Source organism: Nylanderia fulva, unplaced genomic scaffold, assembly GCF_048542155.1.
Source record: "Nylanderia fulva isolate GAGA-0341 unplaced genomic scaffold, ASM4854215v1 Scaffold5, whole genome shotgun sequence".
NCBI lineage: Eukaryota > Metazoa > Arthropoda > Insecta > Hymenoptera > Formicidae > Nylanderia > Nylanderia fulva.
In genome coordinates this window covers 2,709,093-2,716,460 of record NW_028190587.1, presented here as the reverse complement: position 1 = coordinate 2,716,460, position 7,368 = coordinate 2,709,093, and positions in this window count along the sequence as shown.

Below are 7,368 nucleotides of genomic sequence, written 5' to 3'. Positions count from 1 at the left end.
GTACTTTAAATATAGACTTTTATTAATTTTTTTGTGACTGTGTATGTACGTGTATACGCAAGTGTATGCAATTTGCATTCTTTAGATGGAAAGCGGCTTCTTATTAATTGCTACAATTATTCATTGATTTTGAATGAATTGAACTTATTTATTATTGTTATTTATTGTAGTCAATTCGGTCCGGAAAAAGCGCAACATCAATCATTGTATGTTTTATCTGGTTTTTGCGCTTTTGTATTATGACGTGGAAGAGTTACGGCTGGTTTATATACAATTTGCATCACGATAATATCAACCGAGCAGCCGGAAACGATAATTCGTTGGGCGGATGAGCTACGTCGGCTCGTATCTCTTCGCTCTCGCGCTCACCCGCGTTTTACTTTTCGACGTGATCCACCGAGATGCACCTGCGTAATTGCTATCCCCGTGGTAATAATATAATGGAAACAATGCGGTGGCAAATAGTGTCGAATCGCGAATTATATACTCGCCGGAGAAATTTGTTTTTTATATGTATAATTTTGTGCAACATAAAATGCAGATAAAAATATCTTTCTGGAGCGCGATTGCGATTAAGATAGAAAGCTTTTTGTATGCGATTATTAATTGGATTAATAATATATGTACATAGAGCAAGTCATTTTATCTGATGGAATAATTATCAATTTCTAGTAGTCAATCTTAAACTGACATTTTCTATATCAGGTTTATGACATTTAGTTTCCATTTTCATTTATGTTTGTTGTCATTATCTCAGCATGCGCACTATTGCGCTTTGAAAATGATTGAAACTGTCTGAACACGGGAGTAATCTTGGAAATGGTAATCATCTAGCTGGGCTAATCATCCATAAAGCCGAAAGTACATTTCCGCATGGAACAGAATAAATTAGAGCAGAACAAGTTGTTCTACGTACATATTCTTTAAAGAGAATTCAAAAGATTATCTTTATTAAATTTTTTGATCTCTCTATTCAATCAAATGTCTCTATATTTTAACAAAACTGCTTATTTTTCAATATTACAATTAAACGATTCACAAGGTAAGATAACATTGATAACATACAGAAACGACAAATTTAGTTCAATATTTGATGGTAAAATGATGATGCTTAAAATGTAATATGGATCAAATTATTTTTGCTTCAAATTATAATGAGATCTACTCTCATATAAAAATGATTTCAATTTGATGAATATTTGAGATGCATCTACATAACACATAAAAATTTTTTTGCTCCTATTTTTTTATATATCTTGTACGAATTTTCAATATAATGAAGATTTAGAGCCAAGACACGCACGCTTCCCTTCGTCGTACGTGCCGCTTAACTATTTCGAATCGCGCGAGCAGCAAGAAGCAAGAACGACCAAAGGGAGAGCGGACGCGCTCGACGGTGAAAACGAATGAGTAACGGCCGACAGCCCCCGAGACTGCAAGCACGTTGCAAGTCGATCTCAGGGCCAGCGAGTGTGGCGAATCACGGATGGATCCCGCGTACGGGTCATGGTCACGAGCAAGGCCGTGATCGCGATTGTGTGCACGGTACCTTAATGCGTAGTGCTCGCGAACAAGGATAATGGGGTCTATACGAATTTCTTGGTACCGGGTACCCTCTTGTCTCCATCGCTGCGTGGATCTATCTACCTACACTCGCGGGGATGCAATTACGCCCCGACTCTGCCTATCGACGCGAACAAATTGAAAGAAAACATCGTTATCCGGCGTTATTTTCATCTGGCAGCGAGCGGCTACCCAGTACACAAGGAGAGTACGAGATATCGGATATCGCCGCGAAAAATCATCATCGTGATTGCATATGTATATAGAAGAGCCGAGAGATTCGAACGCGCTGCCAGTTTGTTCGGCTATATAAGGTTCGCCATGTGAAATTACCTATTTGATGATAATATCAACTAAATAGCAATCGGGGCCTTGGCGGCCCGATATGTAGGACGGACTTAGTGGTCCCCTTTTCGCACAAAGTAGCATCACCCTAGAAAGAAACGATCATTTGTTAAATGGCGCCGTACTGTGCTATTAAGTAAGAGCGCACTGTTATTACCGAACCCCTGGTATCTCAAAACTCCGACTGGTTATCTACACGAGAATAACTATATACTAATAATATAATGGCGAAAGTGTAATAACGCTTGTGTTTCCTATAGTCTCACAGAGTAATTATCTCTAAATATATCTGTTATCAATTTTTATGAGCATAAAGTACTTGGAGCTTTCTTTATGTTCATGTAAGATACATTATATAAAATTCAGTAACCTTTCCAATTTTGTTATCGATTAAAATTTCGTCTCAAAATAAATTTACAAAATTAAATTGCGTTTGATTAGTCATGTATGTAAATATAAACGTATAATTGAATATAAAGTGAAAATTGTTCGGCTACTTAATAATGCCAATACTATTAAGATTGCCCCAAGTTCTTAAGAGTATGGCTATAATATTTTGTTATTGACGCGTTGCTTTAACGTCATAATGATTATGTCGTCACTCCGCACGTCATTATTTCCATGAGTATCATATAATGAAGAACTTTGTTTATGCTTTTTGTTACAAAACGACGAGAAGGTAAAGGCGCGCGCATCGCGCGCGCTTTCTCAAGAAAAGACCCGGGTTAAAAAGGGTCGCGCGGTGCTTTTGTCCGAGAGTGAATCGTCTATATACGAACCGAGCTAACTCGGCTCTAGCTCTACTCCGTTGAATCCGCCGGGTGTAATTATGCGGAGTCGTGGAGAGCGCATATCGATCACCCTTCTTCGTGGGGCACGCCTGACAATGGACGAGCGAGCGACGGTTCATTAACTGTTCGATTAAAGCAGCGTGGCACGCCGTATCCATCTAGGTATATATCTATCGGATGAGAGCGGCTGTCATTGAGAATCACTCCTGGTGTACACACGACGAAGCTTAAGTCAATGATCATTACGAGTTCATCGCTCGCAAGCAGTGTTTGCTGTTATCTAAATAAAATTATAGATGATCATCTAGGTGCAACTGTCACGTCATCTTATCTTTATAATAATATGTATTATCTATATCTGCATCTTAGATAAAAAAAATGTTATCTTTACTAAATTAGTAGAACTTAAGCAGTAAGCGATAAAAAATAAAAGTATGAATATATTTTTATAATTGAGTTTGCATAAGCAATCCTTACAAAGAAATAATATTTTCTGGAAGTTGTATCTAGATAAATCGTCATATTATTTTATTTTTTATCTAGATGTATTTAAAACAAAATTATCTACATCTTATCTAAGATGAATTTACATATTTTTATCTCGTCTTTATCTAGCTAATTTTAAAGTCATCTAAGCACAACACTGCTCGCAAGATTTGTTACGAGAAATAGCGAAATCATATGTATCAGTCAATAGCGAGTGCAATGACAGTGCGAATGCTTTTTCCAGCTGACGTCTTGATTTTTAGAACTGTCGAGGTTCATTGCCTCTTTCATGTTCTCGAATGTCGAAGATTCACGATTCGAGAGTGTATTCGAAAGTCTCGCGAGTCGGACTAAAGCTAATCAGATAAAACATCAGAAGATATGTCGTTCGAGATTAGTCGCAATCGGCATATCTAATATCGGGAAGGTAATGACCGCAATTAATATCGCGAGTGCAACAGAAATATAGCTGGAAACTTGTAATCCAATTTTGACGTACCTGTAGACACGTAAGCGTGTACATACGCGGGAAACGTGGTCAGTTAATTAGTTTCACAAATTCCACCCTGTGCCGGAGAGTTAATTTACTTGCGAGCGTATTAACTCGCAATGATTGTACGCGCCTTGCTTTCCAAACCGACTTCTACGGTTCGAACGGAGAACTGCGGCATGAAAGTGTCGATGAGGAAAAAAAGATAGAAGGAACGGACGAAAGAGATGAGAAAGCTACCGCGCTTACGCTGTCTGTATATCGTGACTAGGCGTTCGCATTCGTCGTCTTTCAAATCGCATTTGCGAGGAGAATCTTTACCTCGTTCGTCATCTCATCACGCTATATACTTCCACCGATGCGAAGATATCTACGCGTATATAGGTCAGGAGATCTAATTCGAATGGATGTAGAAACGGATAATTTATATCCTCTCGTATTGTGGGTGTGACATAATTTTCTCCGATCAGCTAATTTGTTACATACCACACCTTCTTTAAAAAAAAAGCGACAAATGATGGCTTTTGTGACTTGAGAAATAAATTGCGATGATATATAAAGCGTATAAACGTGCGAAAGTAAGAAATAGGATAATGTCTAACGCTAAGTGCATTTATAACCGATCATGTATAAGAGTAAAAGCTAGGTCGACTATATATCTATGTGTAAGTCACTGGGTTCAAAGCATCTTATGCTAATTAAAATAATTAATTACTACTATCAATATATTCAATAATATTAAAGCGCACAGTCAAACAATATTATAAAAATATTAAAAGTGCAATGCACAATCGATTATTTTCATGCAAATGTTGGGCCATTTCTTTATACATCTTATTTTTTTTAATACTTACACGGAAGTAAATACCTAATTGATAACATTAGTCATTTATATTGACGATTACAATTTTTAATTATAGAGATACGTGATACATAAAATGCGAACGTGCATTGAAAAGATGAATGCAAGCGTGTGCTGCAACAGGTATAGGCTTTGTCCGCATATGCAAAAGCTATCGTTTACGATGCGCGATGTAGGTACAGGTAATCGCGAAAGGTTCTATGCAGCTTCTCCTCCCTCTATATACAAATGTGTGTTTGTGTATGTACAAGAATGTATGTGTCTGGGACGTAAGTAAGGTAATGCAACGCCAACAGAGTGCAACGTTGCCGGTGCAACCACCCCCGATATTGCTTCGAGCTGAAACAGTGAGGGCGGCAGGGCGGGGAACCATAATATACACGGTGTCTTGCAAAAGTTTCAATTGTATTCACCATCGTGATGTAATATGTGTATTTGTACGTACGCATTAAATATATTCTCTCTCTCTCAATAAGTCAATTTTTTTCTTAGCATATCAGAAGAGCGAGTACTCTAACATTGTATCTATACTGATCGTATCAGTCATCGTGTATTATTGGTATTTTGTATTCAGATATCTTTATATGTGTATTCCATTCGAAGTCCCATGCATAGGATAGAACAAATTCTATAGAATCGGCAACGGTTATCTAAGTTCCGCGCTGCAATAGCGACATAGCGGATTTCTGAATATTTCTAAAGTCATTTATCAGATTATATCGAGTCTAATGCAGAAAATGCAGATGTAACAAAAGCTTATAAAAGGATCTGTAAATCCTTTCCTCTTATGGCAATGTTAGATGCTACAAAAGCAGGATACATTCAACACGAGAACACCCCGTAGATACAACTTATTCCGGTATGCTTACAAGAGATTCCTGATGATAATAGTTGCAATTTTGTGTAAGCAAAGTTTTATCGTTTGAAGCGTAGGAAGAAAGAAGATAAAAAATTCACTTTACAAAATAATAAATAATTATTTTCTTAATTTTATATGTAAAATTTAGACTACGATTAGTTGATTATGGGTCGGTATAGAGTCACTGGGGACAATTAATTCAATTTATGCGATGGAAGTAAAGAGAGAAACTTGAGAGAAAAGTGAGCGCACGCATAAATCACAAAATCATCGCTGTTGCTTCGTCACGGTGACTGTATTCAAATGATAACATCCGCGACATCTTTTTTGCATAGTGGTGCAAAATACAGAAATATCGATCCTGCTCGCGCGATCCTTCCTGCTTCGACTGCCTTCGCACACCTTGGAAAAGAAAAGTTCGGCGCACCTCAGTTGCATAATGCAAGGCGGGTCTTGGTGGCTTCGTCAGCCAGTTTATCGACCTGTCAAGTATACAGCCTGTTGACAGATGTTGCGACGTGATCCCTTCGTGGCCCAATACATAAGATGTATATATCCTGATCTGTTCTTCGTGCCTGTCGTCATTGTTATCGTTGCTGAGGCGGATCTCTGCATTTATGCATGCGAATCGCTCACACACGACGAATATATACGCACGACGAGGAGATTTCTCGCATGCGCGCCAACGTCATTATTGCAATTTTGTTAGCGGAAACGTCGAGAAGTGGCTCGTTAAGCGTCTAACTGCATCTTTGATTGGCCATCGTTCGTTTCCTCTTTGCCTTAAATACTCGCTCGAGCTCCTTAATAGAAGTCGGATGTGAAGCATCACTATTGTGACTCCTGAATGAGCGAAATAACACCTTACTTTGATAACATGCGAGACAGCATGAGTTCTTGTACGCTGACCTCTCTTGAACGACACAAGTTACGAGAAGTCTGCTTCCAGCATACTTTCTACCCTTCGACTGTTGCGTGCTGTAATGTTCGTTGTCGGAGCCACGACTGTATATATTCTACAGGCGGAAATAGCGAGAAATGCATTTCTATTATTGTGATTTAAATGTGGCATGACATCTCTCATGTTGCATCGCTTTGTCGTAAAATTTGCGCCGCACGTGGTCGTGACAGTGATTGCAGACTCATGTAAATGTGCATCATGTTCAATCAGGTATCTCTTGAAAAAGGGAGGATCGAACATAGTGAATTTCGTTCTCATAAATGTATATGCAATGGAATTGAAACGAAAAGGGAATGGACGTGCCGCTAATAAAGGAACGAGATTCGATAGTCTCTATAATCCTCGAATTCGTACAAAGATCGTGAGGGAAGCGTATAATACACGAATACGGGTGAACAATCGTTTTGTTGGCAGTGATTTATAGATCTTTATAGGGACCACGCAGACTGTCTAACATCATGGCATTTCGTATCGTGGTCACCTCGCTTCCGGGGTATCGTGAATCAAACGAATACGTCGCGACCAACGCCATTGTACGAGTTAGCACCTATCGAACATGTAAGAGTATAGTTCTCAAATTTTATAAAATACTCGCGAATTTTACGATAAATATATTCGTATAAAGAATCCGATGCGTAGGAACAAGTTGTGAATATATTACTAGTGATATCCTGATATATGTAGTTTGTTTATCTATATAATATTTTATTCTAATATAAAAATATTCACGATATATAGCCGGATGTATTTTACAAAAAAAATTGGCAATTTATAAAAGCAATATCAGAAATTTATCTTATAATTATTAATATCTGATTAAATATTTTTACTCAAAAATATTTATTTAAGAATCTAATTATTTTTTTAGTAAATTTTTATATTATTTAATTAATATATATAAAATACACTTTTATTTATTATAAAAATAATTTTAATTTGCATAATAGTGGCTCACAAGATTATGAGATAATATTAATAATTTTAGAATAAGAGAATATATTATTTTATTTG